General features: G+C 35.7%; 1 pseudogene; it reads right to left on the bottom strand.

Annotated features, from left to right (window-relative positions):
- Positions 1-2,818: 2,818 nt before the first annotated feature.
- Serpinb5-ps1 (serpin family B member 5, pseudogene 1) lies at positions 2,819-3,445 on the bottom strand (annotated as a pseudogene).
- Between the last annotated feature and the right edge of the window lie 20,729 nt (positions 3,446-24,174).

Raw genomic sequence — 24,174 nt, forward strand, 5'->3', positions numbered from 1 at the left:
TATTTTCTTAATTTCTCTTGGGCATTGCTTTGAAATTTTGAAGGAGAATTTGTTAACATGTAGGTGAGTTTTGAAGGATGACCATTTTATCCTTGTTGATCCTACCAATCCTAAAATGTTTTCCTCATTTACCAAATTATCATATAGTCAACCTTAAGAAATTTGATCAATACTGAAAATATATAAGGCAGAAACGTTTGACTTAAAGAGAAAAGCAAAGATGAAAAGAATGATTTTCCTAGAAAAAATAAACTTCACATGGTCATATAGAATTCAGTTCCAGAAAATTCACAATGCTCATGTATATATTTGAGATATTTAAATAAATTATCAAACCATAATTCTAATCATTTGTTCACTTATTGAAGATAATATTTTTGAACTAATGAAGACAGCAAAATATAGCTATAAAGTATGAAGGAAATCATGCATTGGAGTAAAATATAAAGCAATTCCAGTGAGAGTCTAGAGTAGTAAGTACCTTATTTAATGCTGAAATATTTTGGGTAATATTCTTTTAATTCAGGAAGGGTGGATGATATGAGTGGTAAGTTGGTTACATTCGGTTCTGATTCTTAAACCGGCTTCAGGAGACAGGTACAATACTGAAAATAATTACAAAGTGCAGAATTTTAGCAGGGCTAGAGACTATGCAAATATTTACAGTTTAATTTTCTATTTTCTTCATTATTAAAAATACTTCTTAGGTCATAGTATTTGGTTCTTTCTCCTAATGAGAAACAGAGTATCCAGGAGTACTGTGTTAGACTCCATAAAGCAAATTGCTATTTTGTTCTTTATGTCTGATTAATAGATATGTTCCTTTTCTCTAACCATTCTGGATTAAACAAATAGAATATATTTTCAATATTTTGAAATTTCATTTACATAAGGCCTAGAAGGCATTATCTCTACCCAAGTAACCTCTGATGTAACAATCTATCACAGGAGTACTATGCCAAGAAAAAGTGCTACAAAATGTTTACTTTGTCTATAGTTGCAAGGAAGAAAAATACTATAGAAGTTATGTCTTCCTTTGATGATTTCATAATTGTCTCTGATCTCTCAGAATGAAGAAGACATAAGAACAATGAGAATCTAAATCTTCACCATATTAGTGCTATCCTAGTGACCTGTGCTTGGCTTCAGATAATAGCTTACAAATGCTGTAATCTCGCTGGCACTATTTCATCTTTCTGAAAGCACTTTTACTAAAGTTTAAAGCACTAAAATTTCTATTAAATTTATCTTCTTTATTTTATTGTTGTTGGTTCTCTTTGTAAAACTAGCTGAGTCTTACACTTTATAATCTTATGTTCACAACCACTGGCATTGTGCACTAACAGGTATAGTCAATGGGTCTCAAATAATATTTATGGTATTGAGTATGTATCCTCATGTTTACCATATTTATGTTTGTATTTTTGTGAATAAGACAATAGCTAGTAATTTGGGTAAAAGAGATGGAAAATTCATCGTGATGTTATATACATTCGTGTGTTCTAGTTCATCAAAATTTCTTTTTCCGCCTGAATACTAAATTTTCTTCTGCCATTTTACAAGTAAATTAACTATTAGAAATAGTGCTTAGAAGGCTGGGAAGATGTCTCAGTGTTATACATGTGTTGAGAACCAGCCATGGTTCAGTACCCTCCCTCTATTTCCTCCCTTAGTGTTCAGGCACCAGGCTAGAAATCAAGAAAGTGTGTGTTCTGCAGGAATCCAGGTAGGAGTGAGTGCTGATGGTTGAGAAGGAATGCCTTCTCTGAGTATCTTTGTGTTACAGATCTTTTAGGCAATATTCAACAAAATAGCTCTCTTAGATGAGCTAGAACTGTGTGCATACCTTTATTTGGAGTAGACTTGTACACATACACTTCATTCAAGGTGAGCAAAGGCTTTACATGAACCATGGAGAAAGGGAAGGAATTTTCAATGTGATTGCAAAATCATTGGTTAGATTTTAATGTACTGTGAATGACTTGGTTGTATGGAAAGGCATTCCAGGAATCTCAGATACTAGCTGGGTGAGTTTTATTGGAACAGGAAGTTGAACTTGTAGGTCTGTCAAGGACTTCTCTATCTTCCTTAAGGATAGGGTATGGGTGATTGGGCTTCCCAGACAAGGTCAGAGAAGGGGAATTTCTGCTGGTAAAGGGAATCTTCATTTTATGCTGAGCTCAGGGGAGCTTCCTGGTGATGGTCTTGATGGTCAACTGTGACCTTAATTAACAGGGTCTCCCAACATCTCAGTTCTTAAATGTATGCAGTAATCTTCAGTGGAATCAAGTTCCATCCTCGTACTAGATATTGGATGGGTCACAGGAAGCTATAACTGAGCTCTAAGGACTCCAAGAACCTCTTCTTGGGCATTGTACAACCATGGTGCATAGTCATGTAGGCAAATATGCATGTGGATCAAGTAAAAGTAAATATATCTTTAAAAGTAGAACTAGTGGAGACTGGAGGGATGACCCAACAGTTAAGAACACTAACTGTTATTCCAAAGAACCTGAGTTCAATTCCTATCACCAGTATGGTTGTTCACATTTATCTGTAATTTTAGTTTCAGAGGTTCTAATACCCTCAAATAGACATATATTCAAGCAGAACATCTATGCACATAAAAATAAATTATTAAAACATAAAAATAGACTTTGGAGATATGAGTCAATGATAAGAACAATTGTTTCTCTTTTTTTTCCTAATTCAGCAACATTCACAATTGTTTTGTATAGAAAGTCATTGTCTGGATACATAGTTTACCAAGCTCTGAAACTACAGACAAGTTACCTGAGACTTGGCAATGCCCTGCCAGCTAAGGAGAACAGAATTTGCCAAAGAGAATGATGTTTCACGTTTTGTTCTATCTAATGATATAAATAAATAGATAGTCAGTATTGAATTTATCCTTGTGATATAAGATCCAGGACCCTGGCACCTCAATGAACTCACCACCATCTTTAATTATTTATAGGTATATTCTGATAATTACATTTGATAGGGACACTCCCTTGGTCTCTGACACTCCAGAGAAATCTGCTGTACTTTCATTGAAGAGACTTCTCAGCCCTAGGTTTTCCAGACTAACCTTGGGGTCAATCATCTTTTCTACCTTAACCTTTGGAAGGGAGAGTTTGACTTTGGCATTGGCCATAGAGCTGGGGTTGGTCTACAATAACAATGTTTCTGAATTGAGTTCCTTTTCAATGTTCTCCAGGCCCATGGACTGCTCTACCATGTCCTTGGGGAGCACAGTGAGCATACTGAGAATTTTATTCTGGAAAGGAAGTTCTATGATCTTGCAGCTGATGTCATCAATATTATCCAAGCAGAAGGTGGCCTCAAGATTCATCATTTGTACTGCATTGCTGTCTGTCTTATTGATTCTGAATGAACATTCATTTGTTTCTGATTCTGGAAATGTTTCTCTTGAAGATACCATAGGTTTATTTCCCAGCACTAGTGCAATGGCTCACTAATAGGTATAACTCCATGTGTAGGAAAATTAACCCGGCTCTTGAAGGACCCTCGGGAATTTTGCTAGCCTTACACCCACTGGCCTCAGGTCAAGACTAGGCCAAATTCCAATTTCCCACCTTGAGCCAAGGCTAAGCCAGGTTCTGTTCTCACCCACAGTACATGAGGGGCCAGAACAGGAACATTCTTGAAAAATAGCAGAATGTACTGACTGATTGTCACCTGACCCTCTGGACCCAGATAGAGTTTGAATGCATGTCATAGGCTTGCTAACCAATAGATTCCAAGGTCAATATGCTTCATCAATAAGTTTAAATTGTAACTTTGTTGATGTAACATGTACCCCTAAAAAGTATAAAAACTGCTTGTTATAACCATTTAGGGTCACCTTCTAGTCACTCGCCGGGTGGAGCAGATTGAGGATTGACCTTGATGTGCCAGAAATAAACCCCTTGCATTTTCATCAAATTCTGTTCTCCTGTCTCATTAGGGCAGGTCTCCCGGTAGTTAAGACTCACTTTGGGCCTTACACTCTCATCTCCAAAGGTGGTAGGTGTGCACATAGTGCCAAAGTGTACATATAGATATCACACAGATGAATATTAAATATAAATATATTTTCAATTATAAGTAAATATTCTAATCTCTGAATTCAATTAAATTAATGTATATAAATAGAAAAAAATAGGTTAAACATTTGTTAATTTTTTACTACTGTTAAAAGACCTAGCTTTAAACAAATTACAAAGAGAAAATGATAGGACACATTGAGACAATCTAAGATTTATTTTCTAGTCTCTTTGAGCCAGTTGGACATATCTTGAATGACAGAGTTAATCTGAATTACAACAAAGAGAAAGAATATACCAGAATGTTAGATACTTATTTCCAGGGAATAGACCAAAATTTCAGTTCTTTTCTATAGATTCCACTCATTACAACTTTCTCATCTTGAAGAAAAAGCCCTTAAAAATACCGAGTAGCAGGTATATGATTCACTATTATTTTAAATACAGTCAAAAGCTGCACTGGAAAAGAAACAATGTCTTGTTTATATGAAATAATGAATTTAAAGATTGACATTTGACTCTGATACATTACCCATCTACTCCTTTAAATCTTGACTTGTATAAATATCTCTATCAAGGGCAGAAGTAATTAATACATGTCCAGAAAGGTTTTGATAAAGAGAACAAATCCCAATATTTGGTGGTTGGATAAATGAATATTAAGTCACACAAAAATATTGGAGAACATTATTTTCTAATATCTTCTCTAATGAAGATAAAATCCCATATATCAATAAACACAAATACAAGAATATAGTTCCCTATATAGTCTTATGTTCTTAAATATACCCCAGAAACCATAAGGGACATATTAGAACTTTTGATATATTTGTCTGTGAAACAGTGATTTTTATCTCTTCATTTTAGATATTGCTCACTTTGATGAGCATGGAGAAGTCTGGGATCCATTGCTCAGATTAAACACATGGATGTAAACTAGCTTACAACATGAATATTTATTTTTGATCTGTACTTACGGTTCATCTTCTGTTGGCCTTACAACTGCAGACCGTGATGGAGAAGACATAGTGGGAAGATGATGCCATTGAACATAGCTGCCTACATCACTGTAATTGAGAAATGGAAGAATGTACTAGGACAGTATTCTTTAAAGCTATGATGTTGGGGACAAGCTTCTTCCAATTATGCCCTATCTCCTTTCCTACATTTGGTCAGTTTCTGGTAATGTCACATATTTAACAATCTTTCATGCATTAATTAATCATTGACAAAAGGGTTCTCATGGTTCCATCTTTAAATTGATTTGGAAACCAAATCTTTAACACATAAAACTTCTGCTCTTTTTATTTTGTTTTACTTTGATTCTTTTTTCTTTTTCTTAATTGGATATTTTTTAATTTACATTTCAAATGTTATTCCCTTTCCTGGTTTCCTGCTCATAAGCCCCCTAGTCCATCCCCATTACCTTCTTCTTCAAGTGTGTTCCCTTCCCCAACCACCCCCCTTTCTGCCCCCTCCCCCGACATTCCCCTACACTGGGTGGTCCAGCACCACTGAGCCATCTTTCATGACTTTTGAGCTCTATTCTGCAATGTTTTCCTTGTTACAGCTCCACCCTTGACCCCTCCCCCTTTACCAGAATCTGCATAGCCTTGGTAAAGACTAAAGGAAATGTTTTCGGTACCTGCCACAGTGCAAGCATGCATGGACCTCGATGAGTGTAGTTGGTGCTATGGATATGAGGATTGTTTCTATAATAATGTGTATAATAATGTATATGTTTTATGTTCCTCCTTCAAGGGATGTCCCCTCTGTTAATATTAATGACTCCATGATAATCAGAGTCCATCCAATAGGAGATGTAGCTAATTGATAAATGATAATGATAAATGATAAATGATAAATGTTGGCACATTCAGGACAGCTGTGGAAAAGAATTATTATAAAATCATGGGTTCAAAACATAATTTCCGAATTATGCAAAATATAAGGATGCAATATGAATTATGACTGATTTTATACTTTATGAATCTAAAGGAACAAAAGCAGCTGTGCTGTGAGCGAACTTGTCAGAAACAGACTAAGGAAGGAGATAAAGACATTCAGGCTTTGGTGATCAAGAAGATCTCAGTCAAGTAAGTTTTTGTTTGTTTGTTTGTTTGTTTGTTTGTTTATGCTTACAAGGGCAGTCAGTTTCCTGATCTCCTGGTTGGCCTGGGACAGAGCAAGTTTAGGTCCAAGTGTGGTAAAAATAGTAATTTCAGGACAAGGTCCCGCCCAGCTAGCTTATTGTTTGTATACAACCAAGGCAGACTTATCTCTGAATTCTTTTGCAAAGTTAAAAGAAAATGTGTACTTGATGTCTCCTCAGAATTAAGGGGCTGGGTTTAAGGGATGCTAATTCATAGGCTAATCAAAAGGAAATCTGCAGTAAATGACTGGATTGATATGTAAAATGAAAGACTGGGCAAGAGATGTACTATCCAGAGAAACTTGTAGAGAGAACTGGGGGGCTGATCCTCAACATCTCTTCTTGAATTTCTGATATGAGGTTTTTGACAAAATGAACTCAAGGTCAAATGTTGCTTCTAATTATATGTCTTATTAATTTTAATTATCATGTCTCCAAACACTACAAGTATTAAAATTAGTATTTATAAATACTATTCTGTCTCTCTTTGCTTTTAAAGAATATTATAATTTTTAAATACTTTTTGTTATTTTTATTATGTATCTCTCTCTTTCTACTACTACTACTACTACTACTACTACTACTACTACACACACACACACACACACACACACACACACACACACACACACAGACTCACACACAGACAGATGAGCAGATGAGTGCAGTTCTTATAGGCATGATGATTATGTCCAGAGATGGAGGAATAGGCTATTGTAAGCACCACAGCACAGGTACTGCTAGTTCAATAGAAAAGCAATGCCAGCTCTTAACTGCTGATCTAAAAAGTCCTATTTTATCTGACCTTATTTTTTTTATGTGAGTGTGTGTGTGTGTGTGTGTGTGTGTGTGTGTGTGTGTGTGTGTGTGTCTCTGAGTGTACATCTCCTCAGAGGCCAGAGCAGTCCATCAGGTCCCTTGTAGCTGAAGATAAAGGCTTTTTGGAGTCATCTGATGAGCACTGGGACAAAAACATAAGTCTTCCTGATTGAGTAGTATTTATTCTTGAATGATGAATTATCCCTAAATCCCTTAGTTGGAATAATTTTGAAAAAAAATGTCAACATGTTCATGTACATGTTTGTACATGTATGTATTCAATAATTGGTTGCCTGTTTAGAGCTTTTTAAATATTTGCTTTTAATTATGGCCAGGCCTTGGGCAATAGGAGCAGAACTCGTAGAATAGTCTACTCTTTACATTTCAGTATACTATGTAGAGCCTGATGTTTATGACTCTTAAAATGAATTTTCATTTTTTAAATAAGGCATCATCTACCCATCCTCTCCACTAAAATATTTTCCATTCTCGTGGTTCAGAAGTACAATGTTGTGAGGTAGCTTGAGATCATACATATGTTTTAATTCTGATAATTCTTAACAAAAAGAGAATTTTATTGCCAGATTTAAAGTATTAGTCAGGTCAAATTAGAGATATATACTGAACTTATCAACACCTACTCAAGAGTGAGCCATCAAAATGAGAATCACCGAATAGCTTTTAGCTATAGAGATACAGCCGAAAAGGCAGAACAGGCAGTATTTCTAAATTCACACACAGATACACACTATATCATTATACATGTATTAATACAAAATTTAATATGTATTAATGCATATTGTATATAACATATTTTAAATGTAAATATATGTTTAAAAAGAGTTGCTCTGCATTTGATTACTCAGGTATTGTCAATGGAATAAAGGCAGATGTTTAGGTAAAAACATTTCAAGTGTTATCTCCTTCCCAAGTTTCCCCTTTGTAAAACCCTTATCCCATCCTGCTTTCCTCTGCTTCTGTGAGAGTATTCCCCCTCCCACCAACCCACTCCCACCTCCCTGCCCTGGAGTTCTCCTATATTGGGGCATCAAGCCTTCACAGGACCAAGGGCCTCTCCTCCTGTTGATACCTGACAAGGCCATCCTCTGCTATGATGTAATATTGCATCATATTTTGTCACTATATGAGGCACATATATTGATATATGAAAGTCTGAACCTGTACATTATTTTGATTAACCAAAAACATGAAGTAAAAATGAGCTCATTGCCTCTATAGTATTTGGTGGCAATGACATGACTCTCACTTTATCTCTTTATTATTTATTTTCTACAGACATCAGCTAACATCTCTTGCCTGTCTTAAACACATCAATAATAATGTTTATAGAGGTAAGAAGTATACTTTAATGTGCATATCACTGCTTTTTGACTCATGCACATTGTGAACATCAATTAGCTTGAGTAGTAGCATAAATGACTGACCATTGATCGACAAATGTAATCAGATAAACTTGAAGTTGAAAAACATTTCTGGAAGACCTGAGTTTAATTTATTCAGGAAACACAATATAGTTTTTGCAAAACAGATGGCAAACTATGTGTGTGCTTAAAGTGATTGCAAAATTTATAAGTTTATTTCTTTCTGATTTGGTAAACAAAATGTAACTCAGTAAAGTAAAGTAACAAACATTCTATAATTTTAATTACAGTTGTATCAAAAGCATACATGAGTAGAAATGAATTATATGTGATTTATAAATGAGTCTGAATAAGAAAAAATTTTTCCATGAATAGTAACTTTGTAATACTCTAACTTATAAAGGAAAGAAAAGTTAGAGAACAAAAGATTGTCAAAGTAATGACCCTTCATATGAATTTTATTAGGAGAATTGGTGCTGATGACCACAGGAGCCATGCATAGGTCCTGAAGAGCATTAGGAGAGACATCATCATTGTCATAAACAACTTTGAAATAAATTTAAAGAGATATAATAATTTATTTCTAGCATTGTAATATGAGTTATAAGCATCATATCATCAGGGTGAGGTCTTGAACAGAGAGCCTTTAGATTTGTAAGAGTACAAGAATTTCTGGCTTTTATTAGGCTTTGAGAAAGGGTTGAGGGGAAATTCCATGTGAAGTAGCACATATAACAAGTGTCTAGAAGAAATGATTGAACAAAACAACTCATAATTCATGTTGTATTGATGCTGCAAATAGGGGGCAGGGAGGCAGGGAGGCAGGGAAAGAAACTCCTCTCTGTGGTACATAAAACAGGATTTTTATTGGCTTTACTCAGGGAAGAAGACTGGGGGCTTGTTTTGATCTCTGAGAAAGGAGACAGTGAGCTGAGGACCTGTGGTCTCCAACAAAAGATTAAGATGACTATGTGAGACCAGTAGTTACATGTTAGCATCTGTGGAACTCATGGAGTAGTTACTGTTTAATTTTGTACTCTTATCCATCAGGAGAATAGATGGTATAAGTTTCGTCTAAATCAGATAGGCAGGGAAAGAAATGGATCTTTGTTAAGATCAAATGCAGAAAAATGAAGATATATTTTTCATGGTTTTATATTCTATATAAGTCCCTGTGGAAACAATGTGGCCACTCTACATTGAGCAGGGCAGTTTGCTTTAGACTCTACTAATGCCAATGATAACTTTTGTTCAAAATTACTCTCACAAGCTTATCTAGAAACCAATGTTTTTCCAGTTGTGACACTGGGTTGTCCAGTGTTGTGTAGCTTTTTTGAGAAGACTTGAACAAATGTTTGTTTACCCAGTGTGGGGCAGTATTGACAGACAAAAGGAAAATACTAATCCCTTCAAGCCTAGGTTAGTGAATCTGTAATTTTCTTGCTGAAATTTAAATAAAGGAGGGGTTACTTAAAGGCAATTGTTTCATCAGAAAGCCCACATCCTTAGGGTGAACTGATATAGGGACACTGTATCACAGCAGCATATTGTATTATTTGTAGCTCAGCTGGTTGTGCCATCCCTTGTGGTCAGGAATTCCTTACTGCTTTTATGACCTTTTCAGTTTTGTTTACTTCCAGGGCCTTGTATGTTTGGTTTACATCTCTAAGTCGTACAACTGCCATTTTCTTTCTTCTAGGATGGCCCTTTTCCATTAGGAGTGAATAACTACAGGATGGCTATTTGAGAACATTTATATTCAATCTCTTTTTGTCTTAACAGAGAGATAAGTCTTAGAAGCATGTGAAGTTGGTTTATTTATTAGTGCCAAAGAAAATAGCAGAATTTGCAAGTTCTCAGAGTTTTTTAGTTGGCCTTTTTTATGTGTACATATGCATGAGTTTATGTTGATCACATAATTAGAAGATCCCGAGGAGTGACCCATCCAGTGGGTCCAGTTATTCATGGTTCCGAAGGGGCGTTACCCTTGAGCCAATGGAGGGCAAGAGAAGAAGGAGACCAAGCAAGATTCTATTGTCAAGGTCTCGTTTATTGGGGTGAACGTTACAGCTTTAAAGGCTTTCAGGTAGGGGGAGTGACCTTTGTAAAACACAGAGGAGGAGGAGATGAGGGTATAGGCAGTGATAGCTGGAGGCAAAGAGGTTAGGTGGTAGATGATGAGGTCAGGCAGTGGAGACACCGGGTGTTGACTCAGGAGATAACTGATTTTTGCTTGGGCTGAAGCATCCTGTGAATGTTATCTTCCTGTGCCATAAATTCATGGGAGAGGCTTTTGTCCCACAATCTCAAGGCTATATGGTAGTCATCTTAGAGGAGTATGTGTGGCCAAGGGTCAGGTAGCCACTTTGAGCTATACAGTCACAAAACGGCCAGGCCCAAATCCAATACGGCTCCCTACAGAGGTGGCAGAAAATGGTATCAGAGCCCATAGAACTGGCATTAGAGAGAGTTATAAGCTTCTATGTGGGTGCAAGGAACAAAACCTAGACTCTGCGAGAGTATGATTGCTATTAACCACTGAGCCACCTCTGAAGCAATTCGAATGTCTTTTTCTTTTCATTCAATTTCTTTTCTCTTTGTTTCGCTTTGCTTCCGTTTCTTTTCCAGATTTGAATTCCGTCCTTGAGGACTTACACTTAGTCTCTCATATGCATCTGTAACTCTTAGATGATAACAAAAAGAGAGTGAGATAGCTGATCCACTTTGCTGTGGATGCTGCCATGTTTAAGCATGGGCAGGTACAGTCTGGACTTGGTTTACAAACAGGATGAATTGAAAAGAGATCTAACAGAAGAGTCACTATAACCAACGCTTCAAAGAGTTGCACAAAAGGGCAGATCCTTCTGTTGGAGGTGGTGCGGAATCTTGAATTCTCAGGAGAATGCCTTCTGATTGGCAACTTGAAGCATCTGAATCTTAATCGTCATCTTTGATGCAGTTAGAGCCAGATGTTTTATCCCTCTATGTTGGAGTTTAGTGGTATGTTTCCAAACAAAACACATTTGCCTTGGCTTTCAGAATGTGTTTTAATTTTTCCTGTGATAAATGACTGATATAGACAGAATAACACTTTTGTCTGTTTATTTCTTTAAAATTAGCTACTACTGAAAATTTTTTTTTCAAATTTTGGGTGTCAGTTTAGTAATTCACTATAAAATGTAGTAAAAGAAAATGTAAGCAGCCCTTTTGTATTCTCAATAAAAAATAAAATAAATATGTAGAACAAAAGAGTGTTAAGAATTGAGAATGAAGACATAAAGCAAATAATTTGACAGTTTCATATCTCTTTTAATAAGAATGAGAAGTAGTTTCAGAAGATATTAAATAATGTTGATAAGTACATTCAAATGACAGAAATAAATGAGAGAATTGTTCAAACAGTATAATACGAACATAACTGAAGGAGAAATGTCAAACACATTTTAGGTTTTTGTGTAAAAGGAAACTGTGCTTATTCTTTTATGACTCGAATAAGGATATGAAATAATAGTTTTATTCATATTTTTAAATAAAAGTTATTTTATTGTAAATATTCTTGAACAGTGCATATAATATCGAGGGAGCTGCCTGGTACAATCCCCCCCATCATTATTATTCTGAACTCTTGTTGTGTTTTTTTAAACAAAATGGAATTGGAAAAGATTGTGTTTCTCATTGTCTGAACAAAGTCAAAAGCAAGTTCTTGCTTCAAGGACTGAAGTTCTGTCCTCAGACTGATGATACTGTTACTGAGTTACTGATGAATTCATTCTCTGTTTGCCATGGTTCAAATCAGTGTGCAATGTTTTCTGTCTCTTATCCGTGTAAAAGCAATGCGATCTCGATATCCTTCAAATACAACCCACTTTTTCATGATACCCTCTGTCATCTAGTAGTTCATGAAGTTGTTTTCTAAATATGTAGGTCTTGGAGATACAGAAAACTGAGTTCACAAATTTTAAGGTTCCGATGTTCGAAAAAATATGAAAAATAATATAGTTAATTGACATCATTTTATTCTGCACTGAAATTTATCTGCAAATGAAATTTGCAATATACCTATGGACAATAATGCAATGTGTAAAGCTAAGAAAGATGCAATCAATATTTTCCAATTTACCCGAGTAACAATGGATTTCATTTATGTTTTAAAAAATTGAGATGAATCCATGCGGCTCAACATACTCATTTGCCGCCCTTCAGACACCTAAGTAAATCTGTTAAACCAACCGCTGACCTGGCTTTCTTATACATGACGTCAAAGAGAGGACTCAGTAGATTGTACCTCAACAATTTTTTTAAGTTAAGTTGTTTTGAGATCATATGTTAATTAATTATTATTTTTAAAATGATGTCATATACTTGCATATATGTCCACAACTGTGTGAATGTATGTTATATATCCACATTTGGGTGTTCACAGAAGCTGGAAGAGAAAGCCCACTCCTGGGAGCTGAAGGTACCGGTGGCTTTGAATAATCTGAAAGAGTGCTGAGATGTGAACTTAGGTAAGAGTAAGTGTGTTTACTCCTGAACCTTTCTTCAGCCCCTAAATATCCAACCATTTTGAATAATATTTAGAATCCAAAATACATGACAGAAAAACTGTATTAAATATATATTTTCTTTGAATATCCACAGAGCATGGGCCACCATTACCACCTACTCAGATTATTGCAGTTGCAGAGCCTGGACTTACTTTATTTTCATATCACTGTATTAAGAAATGCTGGAGAGACAACTTGTGTCAAGTCAAGTCACTGATCTAAGCCTTCTCAATATTTTTCCATTACTCTTAAAAAGCAAATTCAAAGTTCTTCCAAAAGTTCAAAGGTCCTTCTGTAATATACTTTTATTTATATTGTCTATGTAATTTATGTATTTATTATTTATTATTTATTATTTATTATTACATATTACTTAAGGATTTAATTTTTTGCTTTAAACTCTTTCTCTCTCCCTCTGTCATCAGACCTTCCCTGAATCTCATTATGTCTGAAACCTCCATGTATAGCCTTTCTTCAGATCCACCATCTAAAACTGTTCATATCTACATAGACCATGTACAAAAAATATGAAAGGCTGACTTCTCCCTTCATCAGGTTACCTGATCAAATATCAATACTCAATATTTTCAAGATTATTCTTACCAATACAAGATTTGCTACCTTTTCCAAATATTTCCCATACATTTTAACCTCATTTTTGCAATAATAATTAGTAATAATTTGCAAAAATTATTAGTGGTGCTATAAGAGAGCAAAGTGCAGCTCACAGTTGTGTATGTTCATAGTGTAATACTGCCTGCCTCACAGAAGATGCTAAGGGGTTATTGCATAAATGAATAAATATATAGATATAAGGATCTATTAAATAATAGAATATAAAAAATAATTCTGAATCCATTATTTATATTTGGATGAATTCATAGAACTAACTTTATTAAATTATAATTTAAACATATACAACATTCTTTCATTTACAACATAATGAATATATTAAACAAATTCATGTATTATCATAGAGGTTATCATAAAATATTTGGAGTAACTGGTTATTTGCATAGAATGAACTACCCAGTAATCTTATTACTTTCATTATCTGCTCTTGAGTTCTAACATGTATTTGTTCAACAGATTATTTGTAAACAATGAATATCACAATATTCTTTGTTATTGAAAACATTCACTAGTTCAGAATATTTGATTATCCAAGTTTTGCTGATAATAAGCTCAAATTCTCCCCTTCACTGGTAGCAATAGTAGCAGAAATATTACAGACAAAAAGAAAGTGTTATACCCTCTGGAAACCCAATAATTTATGCCTATAATGAAAACCAAGATTTTTTTTAATCCAGATCATACTCCTTTTTCCAACTTAGGCAGGTTGTGTTCTAGTATATATTATTTCAGAGATGAAGGAAAAAATTCAAACTCTGAAACTACAGAATCATAATGAATCATTAAAGAACAAGTTTTATTACATTGTTGGGCATTTCTACTTCATTGTGCTTTCACAGTTTATGTGTGTGTTTGCCTACCCAACTTTATTAAGTCTCTCTTGGAATGGGGAGTTTGAGAAAAAAGCCATTCTTGTTTATATGTCCTAATGAAGAAACATTGCTGGGATAGGTAATGGCTTCCCTATGCTCAAATAGGTAGTAAACTGGGTTGAAACTGAGAATCCCAATTTCTTTCCTTAGTGCAGAGAAACATTGTTAGAAATACAGCCCTGCCTTCCCATACTAATCAGAAATTCTTTGTAAAAGTTCAGTTGCAGGGCAGTTCTGAAAAAGTGGGAAGATTTAGTATAGAGTGACAGTGGCTTATCTTACGTGACCTACTTTGTCCATCTATAAAAAATTACTCAAAGGCAGAAGATGTTATGACTTGAAAAGCAAAGGGGAAAGAGGGAACCTTGGTTCAGCAAAAATGCAAGTCCCAAGCAGTGTGCAAACAGGGTGGCATGCAGCCAAGAAGAAGGGCTAGCTCCTTGTCTTGCAGCATAACTTGGGATCACCAAGACAGCTTTGAAAGCATGTGGCTTTGACACTAGGGAGCCTGTAATAATGTATACTCAATCTGAGTGTGACCATCTTAAGATCAGCTAAAGCAAGGTTTGAATAGTTTAATATTGCTGAGTTCTTATGGTAAGTGGTATGTGAACGTTCTCTCAATTGGTTAACTGACATCTAAATGCTTCTTGGAAATTTAACTTGAATAACAGTAAAATACTTTAGTTTCAATCAACTATGATGCTGTTTCTACCCTTACTAATTACTTTTCTGGTGCATGGAGAGATGCGTGGAGAAGATCAGTGTGAGGAAGCAAGGATTTATTTTTGCTTATGCTAATATAGTCCATGATGGTGGGTGAAAAATGGAATAAGGTCTTGAGTTGGCTGTCCACAGTATGTCCTCAGTCAATTTATAGAGGAAGGATAGTATATAACTTACTTTCTGTTTATTCAGTCCACAATTCTAGCCCATTTATGATGGTCCCCATGTTCAAATTGAGTCTTCTCACTACAAAATCACTATAAATGACCTCATAGATGTGCCCATAACAAGTGTATGATAAAATAGATTAACAATAAACACTTAAATATATATTTACAGGAAGTTGTGTAGAAGACTAACTAGATACATGTGTATACAGAAAATATTTCCAAAACTCAATTCTCCTTTATACTTCTTTACTCTTAAATTTATAATTTTTGTAACTGTTTTTTTACACTTAACCTCAGCTACTAAGAAGAATATATCTAGTATAATGTTTCATGTAATGAAAATATAAAAGATGAACAGACAAAAGTCTGTTTGTGGACTTACAAATATAGCTATAACTAATTAGAATACTTTTTCAGATTTAGTGTTTTGGCTGTCTCAAACCATTTTAATAAAAGATAAACATGTATGCTGTATGTTGATTATAATGTTCCTATTAAGATCTAAAATTGTTAACAATAAAAACCATCTAGATGCTTCAGACATTGCTCAGTGGGGACAATGCTTTCTGGCAGTAGAGTCAGTATGGGGGATCTGTCTCTAGAATTAGTAAATGAAAAGCTGATCAGGAATGTTGTCTGCCTATAATCTCATAGTTTCTGACAGTGGGATAGGGGATTCCACGGGCAAGCTAGCATTAGATTCACTGAGATTGTGGGGCTCCATGTTTGGTAGAAGACCACAACTTAATCGGTAAAGAACTATCAAAGGAGACACAGATATAGGTTTAAACTTCTACATCCATAACCATAAATATTCATAAGTACATGGACACATACACATGAATACAGATACCTAAGAATACACATGTGTACAGACCACACACATGCACAAAGAAAATAGTGTATCTTATCGCTATTTTATTTCAGTTCTACAAAGCTGACACCAGTTGAAAAAATTACTGGAACAGATGAACAAGGATTCTGAATGGTAGTGCTTCACATCACTACTACAAAATACTTGAGACAAGCAACATGAAAAAAATATTAATTTAGCTTACATTTTTAGAGTCTCCCAAGGCATGATCTTTGTACCTTTCACAAGTTAGTCTTAATCAATCTATATCTGAATATTGAGTGGCATGTTATGATGAATTTTATTTACATTTTCATAATGTTTATTTTTAAATTTTTTAATTTATTTTTATTTTAAGTACATTGGGGTTTTTCTTGAATGTGTCAGAGCCCAAGGAACTAGAGTTACAAGCAGCTATGAACTGCCAACTAGGTCTGGGAATTGAACTGAAGACCTCTGGAAGAACAGCCAGAGCTCAACTCTGAGCCATATCTCCAGTCCCCCATACTGTGCATTTCTCTGTTATGCCTCTTCTCTTTACCCAAATCCCTTCAGATCCTCACTCCCTCTTTTTTTAAATCTTTTTTTTTACAATCCAGTGTTTATCCCCCTCCAGGCCCACCCTCCAACTGTTCCTCATCCCATTCCTCCTCCCTCGTCTCCAAAAGGTTGTCACTAACCTGCACCCACCCCACGAATCCTCCCCACTCCCTAGGAGCTCGAGTCTGTTCAGGTGTAGATGCTTTTTCTCTCACTGAGGTAGGAGCAGTCCGTCCTCTGTTGTCTGTATGTTGAGAGCCTCATATTAGTTAGTGTATGCTGCCTGGTTGATGGCTCAGTGTCTGAGAGATCTCAGGAGTCTAAGTTACTTGAGACTGGTGGTCGTCTTATGGGGTTGCCCTCCTCCTCAGCTTCTTCCAGCTTTTCCCTAGTTCAAACACAGGGTAACTGGATTCTATCCATTTGTTGGATGCAAGTAGCTGCAGCTGACACTTCTAGAGAGGATGGGTGGGTGTTCTTATCCCTCCATTGTATGGAGGCTCCCTAGAGACTACTGTGGTGACTTTAGCTGTAACTCCTTATTGTGTTTATGGAACATGATGTGTCTGTGTTCTTAAAGGTCAATACATGACCAGGAAAGATGGCTCTATGAGTAAAGGCATCTGTGACCAATTTTGAAAACTTGTGTTCAATTCCTACGATGTACATAGAGAAGAAAACTAAGAGGAGTTGACATACTCTTTCCAGTTCACTTAGTCTCATTTAAAACTACAGAGATTCTGTGATCTTTACTGGACAGTTCCACTCCTAAGTGTGGACTGACAGACTTAACACTACTTATGTTTTTTTTAACAAGTTAAATTATTACAGTGATAAGCTTTAACAAGACAATCCCCAGTCCTAAAGATACTGTGTACTTTGGATAGCATTTACTTCAATTTTGCTTTCCAGATTTCTAGTATTTCTTATCTGGAAACATAAAAACACAGATGAATTCTCTATCATTTTTTTTATCTCACGTCATCTAACAAGCCATACGTATGCACAGTTTATGACCAACAAAGGAAAACTATTTTTCTTCATCACTTTCACTTGCTTTATCATTGTATCATCAGTGGAGAATGCCTTCTTAGCACTGGCTGAGGCAGGAATTAAAAAGATTGTACATGTAAGGTCACGCATTTCGTTCCTTCATAAAAAAATCAAACTTTACATCATTTAGCACTGGTTCATTTTTAATTGGTGGAAATGAGGTACTGACTTTAGTAAGGATATTTCTTTCTTGACCTGGAAATTTGAAGTAGGGATTGATATATGCCTATAATGCATTCTTTTACAAAATTATCTTCCTTGAATTGAGAGAGAGAGAGAGAGAGAGAGAGAGAGAGAGAGAGAGAGAGAGAGAGAGAGGGAGGGAGGGAGGGAGAGAGAGGGAGAGAGAGAGAGAGAGAGAGAGAGAGAGAGAGAGAGAGAGTACATTTGTGTTTGGGAGGTTAAGAGATATATGACAATACATGCACATAGGAATGTCAATTTACTCCCTATAAATAAAGTAGCTCATTTCACCTGAAGCTCATGGTAGCCTTGGTACCCTACTCTATAACACTGGGTTACAAGCATGGTTGGTTATGCCCCAGTTTTATGTAGGTGAGAGTAATTCCAAATAAGATCTTTATGTTTGGGCAGCAGTGATCCTATAGCCTTAGCCATTTCCCTAGCCTTTCTAGTCAAAAGGAAGCATGTTTCCCTGGAGCAGGCCATACGGAGATGAGATCAGAGTCACAGGTACTCAAACTCTTTGGTATCCAATTCTAGCTCACTGTCTGCCCAGATGGGTAGTCTCGTTACAGTTTTTAATATGTCTCAACTAATTATGTGTCAATGGATTACCTCAATTGTACAATGACAACATGACAAACAATCAGGCCACTGAAGTGGACTCATTCGAAAAAGGGCTCTATGTAGGCATCCTGGTAACTGTTACGGAATTGTGCGTAAAGTCAAGATCAGGTAATATAGTCAAGTAAATCTTAATCATCATCAGGATCACCAAACTTTTTGTGCATCATTGTTTTCCCTACGTGTATGAGTATGAACCACTCGCATGTAGTGTCTACAGTGACGAGAGGAGGGAATTTGATACTTTGCAATTCTAAATAGAGAAGGTTTTAGTCACTATGTGAGTGCTGGGACCTTAAATCTGCTCCAGTAGTAGACCTTGTAGTGTGCCAACTATGGAGCCATCTTTCAAGAATCCAGAGCAATAATGTCGAGGTAAAGTAAAACATGTTATTTCTTTAACTTGATTATAGTTATATAACATCTCCAGTAATCTAATTGAACTGCAAAACTAGAAAAAGCACATGGTAAAATTTCCATGTCATAAGAAGCAAGATAGGGCGGTATATACCTATAATCTTGCTGTGGAGAGCTTGAAATAGTACGATGGTAATTTTGAAGCAGATTTAAGTTATATGATGGGATTTTGTTTAAAACAAGCAAAACTTAAAATAATGTTTAATAAATGGGAGAACATGCATGGCAACTACTCCATGCAGGAAACGGGCAGCATTTTACATTGATATACCTTTCGGTTATACCTTCTCTTTACTGCCAGGGGAGTGTCTGTTCTGTTTTCTTGAAGTCCCAATCTGGGTAGTGCTTAAACAGACTTGAAGTCTGCAATAAAGTCGAGTGCTGGGAGTGCTGGCTATGGGCATGATTGGAGGTCAGAAAAAATAGATATTAAAAGAACATTTGCCTCTTGACATGTGGTTTCATGAATTTATTAAATAGCAGTTCCAGATAGTGTTTCTAAATTCCATCCTATGAATCTTGCTGTGCTATGCAGCTTCTCTTTAGACACCTTGACAGCTCATTGTAAATGGAAAAATCTCCCACCATGTTTAAGGAGCATCCTGAGATATTTTCTAAAAGAACCTCAACTCTAACAATGCTGACATAGATTCTTGCTGATTTTAAAAAGATTATGTCTTATTTTATTTCTTTGTTATTAGGGGTTGCCTTCTATTTGTTTAATTTCCTGGGAAGACTGCACTTAAACTTAAAAAAAAGCCCTCTTTCCTAAACAGAACCTTGCCTTACTAACTTTGCCAAAGGCTGGGAGAGATTAATCATGGCACTACATCGTGCATTTGAATGGGAAGTGACTCTGATGCATAATATGGCTAAATTGAAGTAGCTGATGTTGACTGAATGATAACTCTTGACCTAGGAAGCTCTGAAGTAGTGAAGGGAGATAAATTTGCATGATTTGTGCCATAAGTAATATTTATAATGTAAGAGGGCTTTAAAGATTAATACATTCCCAGAGAAACACATGAAAGAGACAGGAAAGGTTACTTGATGACTATCCAAATGCTCTGTTTATTTGCAATCCTTTCATCTGAAAATTTAGTCCTCCCCCTCCCTTGACTAATATAGCACACAAAAGGGATATTGACATCTTGCTAACTTTAAAATATTTTCTGGATGTTTAACTCTTTTAATAAGAAGAGTCATGATATTGTTCCAAGTAATGGTTGACTGGTTGTCTCTAATTAGAAAAATGCCCTATATTACTTTGTTTCTTTCTCATATGGTTAGCCATAGAAAGCAAATAGGTTGAAGTCTTTTCTACACAATAGGTGCATCATTGTTTATCTGCTTATCAACGGAAGATGAATAAAGTGGATTTACAGCCTCTAAACAAAATTCCTGACTAAAATTCCACCATTAAGACTATGTCAGGAAATGAAGCACTTAGGCAAATGTCTTCAGCCAAACCATTGATATTCTTCTAATTTTTTTAAAAACAAAATTTCGTCTTTGTGAGTTTCACATTTATCCCAATCCCACTTTTCTCTCCTTCCCCTCGTATCTGCTCTCTTTCATTGCAATACCTGCCCTACCCCAGGAATAAAATCACACACACAAACAATATGTTGCACAAAATATAACCCTCTGTCAACACATCTTCATTTGTGAATGTTAATTGCCATGAGTCATTGGTCTAGTTTGAGGTTTCTGGCTTCGTGATAACATCAATATTGGCTCCTCACAGAGACTCTTCCTGTTTTCTCTGTTGTTACTCTCTTATAAAGATCTGAATGTTTGATCAGCAGGACAGGCTCTTTTCTTTAATTGGATACTTTATTTATTTACATATAAAATGTTATCTCCTTTCCAGGTCTTCCATCAAGAAACCCCTGACCCCATTCTCCCTCCATCTGCTTCTATTTCTATATATTGAATATTAGTCCTCTATTGAATATTAGTCCTATTGATGTAGGATTGGTAAAGATCATTTCCCAATCTGTTAGTTGCCATTTTGTCCTTTGACAGTGTCCTTTGCCTTACAGAAGCTTTGCAATTTTATGAGGTTCCATTTGTCTATTGTTGATCTTAGAGCATAAGCCACTGGTGTTCTGTTCAGGAAATTTTCCCCTGTACTTATGTGTTTGAGGCTCTTTCCCACTTTATCTTCTATTAGTTTTAGTGTATCTGGTTTCATGTGGGGGTTCCTTGATCCAATTAGACTTTAGCTTTGTACAAGGAGATAAGAATGGATCAATATGCATTCTTCTATATGCTGACTGCCAGTTGAACAAGCACCATTTGGTGAAAATACTATCCTTTTTTCCACTGGATGGTCTTAGCTCCTTTGCCAAAGATCAAGTAACCCTAGTTGTATGCGTTTATTTCTGGGTCTTCAATTCTATATGATTGAGCAATATACTGGTTTCTCTACAGTTTTTAATCACTATTGCTCATTATTACAGCTTGAGGTCAGGGATAATAGTTCCCCCAGAAGTTCTTTTATTGTTGAGTAGTTATTCCTTTACTAGGTATTTTGTTATTCCAAATGAATTTGGAAATTACTTTTTCTAACCCTATGAATAATTGAGTTGGAATTTTGATGGTGATTGCATTGAATCTGTAGATTGCTTTTGGCAAGATGACCATTTTTACTATGTTAACCCTTCCAATCCATGAGAACGAGAGATCTTTCCATCTTCTGAGATCTCCTTCAATTTCTTTCTTCAGAGAGTTGGAGTTTTTGTCATACAGATTTTTCTTGCTTGCTTAGAGTCAGACAAGGTATTTTATATTATTTGTGACCAAAAGGAAGGGTGTCATTTCCCTAACTTCTTTCTGAGCCTGTTTATCCTTTGAGTAGAGGAAGGATATTATTTGGTTGAGTTAATTTTATATCCTGCCAATTTGCTGAAGTTGTTTATCAGGTTTAGGATTTCTCTGGTGAAATTTTGGGGTCACTTAATTATACTATCAAATCACCTGAAAATAGTGATATTTGGACTTCTTCCTTTCCATATTTTATGCATTTGATCTCCTCTTGTTTTCTGATTGCTCTGGCTAGGACTTCAAGTATTATATTGAATATTTAGGGAGACAGTGGACAACCTTGTCTAGTCCCTGACTTTAGTGGAATTTCTTATAGTTTTTCTCCAATGAGTTTGATATTGGCTACTCCTTTACTTAATGTTGCTTTTACTATGATTAGATACAGTTGCTTAATTCCTGATCTTTCTAAGGCTTTTGCCATGAAGAGTTGTTGAATTTTTTCAAATGCTTTCTCAGCATCTAATGAGATGACCACGTAGTTTTTTCCTTGTGGTTTTTTATATAGTCGATCATGTTGATATATTTCCATATATTCAACCATCCCTGTATTCCTAAGATGAAGCCTACTTGATTATGATGGATGATCATTTTGATGTGTTCCTGCATTAGGTTTAGGAAATTTTTATTGAGTATTTTTGCATTGATATCCTGTAAAGGAAATTGGTCTGAAGTTTTCTTTCTTTGTTTGGTCTTTGTGTGGTTTCATAGAAGGAATTGGGTAGTATTCCTTCTGTTTCCATTTTGTGTAATAGTTTGAAGAGTATTGTTATTAGGTCTTCTTTGAAGTCTGATAGAATTCTGCACTAAGCTCTTCTGATTCTGTTTTTTTTTGTTGTTGTTGTTGTTTTGTTTTGTTTTTTTGGATTTTTTTTTGGGTGGTGGTGGTTGTGGTGATTTTAGTGACTTCTATTTCTTTACAGATTATGTCACTGTTTGGATGGTTTATCTGATCCTGGTTTAACTTTGGTACCTGATGTCTGTCTAGAAAATTGTCCATTTCGTCCAGATTTTTTAGTTTTGTTGAGTATAGACTTTTGTATTAGGACGGAAACTACACCCTAGAAAAAGCAAGAATGTAATCTTCTCAATAAACCCAAAAGTAGATACCTGCACAAACATAATACCACCTCTAACAACAAAAACAACAGAAAGCAACAATCACATTTCCTTAATATCTCTTAACATCTATGGACTCAATTCCCTAATAAAAGGACATAGACTAACAGAGAGGATACTTAAATAGCATCCAGCATTTGCTGCATAAAGGAAAAGCTCCTCAGTGGCAAAGACAGACACTACCTCAGAGGAAACGGCTGGAAAAACAATTTCCAAGCAAATGGTCCCAAGAAACAAGCTGGATGAGTCTTCTATTACTGAATAACTTTCAACCAAAAGTTATCAAAATCATAAAGAAGGACACTTTATACACATTAAAGGAAAAATATACCAAGATGAACTCTCAAATCTGAACATGTATGTTCCAAATGCAAGGGCATGCACATTAATAAAAGACATTTTACTAAAGTTCAAAGCATTCATCGCCCCTCATACAATAGTAGTGGGAGATGTCAACAGTCCACTCTCATCAACGGACAGATCATCGAAACAGAAACTAAACACAGCCACAGCAAAACTAATAGAAGTTATTAAAACATGGATTTGACAGATATCTATAGAAAATTTTCTTCTAAAATGAAAGAATATACTTTTTTCTTTTTTATTGTATATTTTCTATATTTAAATTTCAAAGGTTATTCCCTTTCCTGGTTTCTGAAACATAAGCCCCCTATCCCTTCCTACTACCCTTCTTATGTAAGGGTGTTCCCATCCCCACCCACCACCTGACATTTTCCTACACTGGGGGTCTGACCTAGGCAGCACCAAGGGCTTCTCCTTCCTTTGGTGCCCAACAAGGCCTTCCCTTGCTACATATGCAGTTGGAGCCATAGGTCTGTCCATCCATGTACAGCCTTTTAGGTAGTGGTTAAGTCCCTGGAAGCTCTGGTTGCTTAGCATTGTTTTCATATGGGGTTGTAAGCCCCTTCAGCTCTTTCAACCATTTCTCTAATTCCTCCAACAGGGGTGCCTTTCTCAGTTCAGTGGTTTGCTACTAGCATTTGCCTCTGTGTTTGAAAAGTTCTGGCTGTGTCTTTCAGGAGACCTATTTATCCGGTTCCTGTCAGCATGTCCTGCTTCACTTCATCAATCTCATCTAGTCTTGGTGAATATATATATATATATATATATATATATATATATATATATATATATATATATATATATCATGTGAGGCAGGCTCTGAATGGCCATTCCTTCAGTTGCTGC

This window comes from Rattus norvegicus, chromosome 6 (genome assembly GCF_021556685.1).
Source record: "Rattus norvegicus strain SHRSP/BbbUtx chromosome 6, alternate assembly SHRSP_T2T, whole genome shotgun sequence".
Taxonomy (NCBI): Eukaryota; Metazoa; Chordata; class Mammalia; order Rodentia; family Muridae; genus Rattus; species Rattus norvegicus.